This window comes from Erythrolamprus reginae, chromosome 1 (assembly GCF_031021105.1).
Source record: "Erythrolamprus reginae isolate rEryReg1 chromosome 1, rEryReg1.hap1, whole genome shotgun sequence".
Classification (NCBI taxonomy): domain Eukaryota; kingdom Metazoa; phylum Chordata; class Lepidosauria; order Squamata; family Dipsadidae; genus Erythrolamprus; species Erythrolamprus reginae.
This window is the reverse complement of record NC_091950.1, coordinates 251,901,265-251,904,407: the sequence shown is the minus strand read 5'-3', so window position 1 is coordinate 251,904,407 and position 3,143 is coordinate 251,901,265.

Sequence of the window (3,143 nt, the reverse complement as noted above, 5' to 3'; positions counted from 1 at the left end):
GCAGATCAATTTATTTTCCATTGCCAAAACAGCAGTTTTAGGGAATGCTGAAACTACTGAAAACTGTGTTTATCTCACATGTTAGTTAAGATATGCTCAAGTTTTTACAGTCCATAGTTCAATAATAGGGGGAATAAGAACTGCCAGATGTACAAACTGGATTCAGAAGAGGCACAAGCACCAAGAATCACATTGGTAACATCTGGTGGTTAATAGAAAAAGCAAAGAAGTTCCAAAAATATGTCTATTTAAGCTTTATTAATTATACAAAGGCTCTTGACTGTGTAAAGTAAACCATAACAAACTATGCATAATTCTCAAAAACATAGCTATATTGGCTCTTCTTCTATCTATTGATGATCAGGAAGCAAAAATTAGAAAAAATGGAGCAGCTAAACAGTTCAAAACTGAACAGGGAGGATACTATGGTTATACTGTATACTGCCATCTCATTCCATTAATTTATCAGCAGAATATACTGTGATAAATGGTAGACTAGAAGAAGTAGGAATTAAAATTATGAGAATCATTAACAATGTTATAAATACTGATTACACCATTTTGAGCAAGGGAAAATATGAAGTCTTAAAGCAAAAAGTCAGAGCAGCTAAGAGTAAGAGGTCCTTAGTGCTCTGTTAGCTTGATTGTTCTCTTGTAGACATTTCATTATCCAAACTAGGTAACAACATTAGTGCTAATATGTTAATAGATGTCACCTAGTTTGAGTAATGAAACATCTGCCAAAACACCAACCAAGCTTACATAGCACAAAATACATTGTCAAGGCTATAATTCTCCCACTTGTAAAATATGGCTTAGAAAAATGGAAGATCAGAAAACATTTAATTTTTTGGAATTATAGTGTCAAAGAATATTGTAAAGAATATCTTGAACTACCAGAACTGTTAGGTTTCTCTACTGAAGAGGCAGGAGACGGTTTAGTGACTTCAACGCTTTATTGGTCATAACGAGCAAACATAAGCCAGATCCTGCTATAGGTAGGGGTTTAAATCAGGAGCTAATCAAATTTTACCTGCTTGAGTTCCTGGTCGGTCTGGAGTGAAAACATCCCAGCTTCTCGGGACATAACGAGAACCATCCTTCAATACTAGATGCAGCAGAACCAAATTGCTCAATACTAACAATGAATATAAATCTTAATTATTTGTAGAACAAAACTCATTGCAGTGGAAGTGGAATAACAACGCGGACACAGAGCTGGATTTAAACTGGGTCATTTTTATTAATTAATTAAAATTTATTTAATTCAACCTAACATAGACCCGCAGAGGTCAACTGAAAACATTTGGGGCGGAAATGACGTAGTAAAAACTTCCTGGGCAACTCGGGGCGTAGCTCCATGCTGATCCAAGTGAAGGGGACCACACCCTCACCTGGATCCCAGCCATGCAAGGCATGTGGGAGGTCTTGCCATCCAATCCCTGAAAGGCAATTGAAATGGGCAAGACCCAGAGGCAACTTCTCCCCAATTGCTCAGGCTGGTTAAAAAGCCACCATGAGCCCTTGGAGAGAATCTGCCAATCATCCCCAAGGATGCCCAACGGAGAACAAGCAGTTGCTAACACTGCCCAATTTCCACCCCTAACCTGCCACGGAGGGGGGGGGCAGATCTTGTCTGGGGTGAAAAGAAAGCCCCGAGCCTGCGCAGCCCTTTATAAAGGGCTAGCAGGCCACGCCCTGACAATGTCATTGGTCGGCGCCGATGACAGGCATTGCCGGGATCTTGCGAAATCTCGTGAGATCCCGGCCATTCAAGATGGCGGCTACACCGGGGACCGCGTTACCCCGGCCCCGCTGCAAATCTGGCAGGGCATTGGAGGAAACCATAATACATAGGACTATTGAAGGCAATTGAAAGAGGTAATAGAAGATAAAGTGGCTAATTATGACCTCTCGGACATTAGCAGTAACTAATGATAAGAACTCCAAGAAGCAATCACTATCAAGAGCATCCTAGTAAAATGGTATGCATTAGGACACAGAGTCAGAAGCAAATAACTGATTGAATAACAATTTCCATAATGTAGAAGGTAATAGCATTCTGTGAACCTCAATGTATATTCATGCCAGCCACATGACCACAGAAACATCTTCAGATAATGCTGGTTTCCTCAGCAAGGAAACAGATGTGAACACCACTCTCTAGAGCTGGATACAGCTGGGCAGAGGAAACCTTGAACATTTTATGAGATTTATATATTGGATTTGTATGCCGCCCCTCTCCGAGGACTCGGATTTGAATGTATGTTTAATCCTCGACTATTGAAATCTTTAAAATCCTTAAAATGCTGGCTCATGCTTTGTAAGATTGGAATCCCTGAGTCCCATGGGATTGGGCGGCATATAAATCAAATTAAGTCAAATAAATTAAATGAGAAAAACTGATTTAGGAAGAGATCTTCCTTCACACTGAATTTTGGGATTCCCCTCCCCCCTAAAAAATAATAACTAGAAAAAAGTGTAATGTTTTAACAGGAAAACACTGCTGAAATGGTAGGTTGTTGAAACAAAGGCACTCAGATGATTTTTAATGCCAGCACAAGGTCATGATAATCCTAATGTTGTTCATGATATACATAACTCTGTATGGAATTATCATGTTTAGTGAAATGCAACTATGAGAAAAATGTTCTGCTAATTTAAAACAGTTCAGTATGACTTTGTGATCTTTTATATATGATATTTACCTGAATAATTTACCAGTACAGTCCAATTTTGTAGTCTCCATATATTTCCTGTGCTTCGCTTGTAGGGTCTTGCACATCCAAATTAAGACTCAAGCCCAGAGGTGGGCTGCTGCCCGGACCGGGGGGGGGGGGAACACAGTGGGGGGGACACAAAGTGGGGTAGCAAAAATGGAGCTCCACCCCAGAGCACCCAATTTGCACTGAAAGTTGAAAGAAAATGTAGGACACCCACAGTGTGGTAGTAAAAAGTTTGGTAGCCCTTCATTGCTCAAGCCTTTTCAGTTTACAGCTGTTTATTCCTGTTGAAAGAGTTGTACATTAAGTTAAGTCTTCATGCATTTATTTTGAAGAGATATTATACTGATAAATAAATTGATCTAAAATCTATTTTAACAAGTTGTTTATTTATTTATTTATTTATTTATTTATTTATTA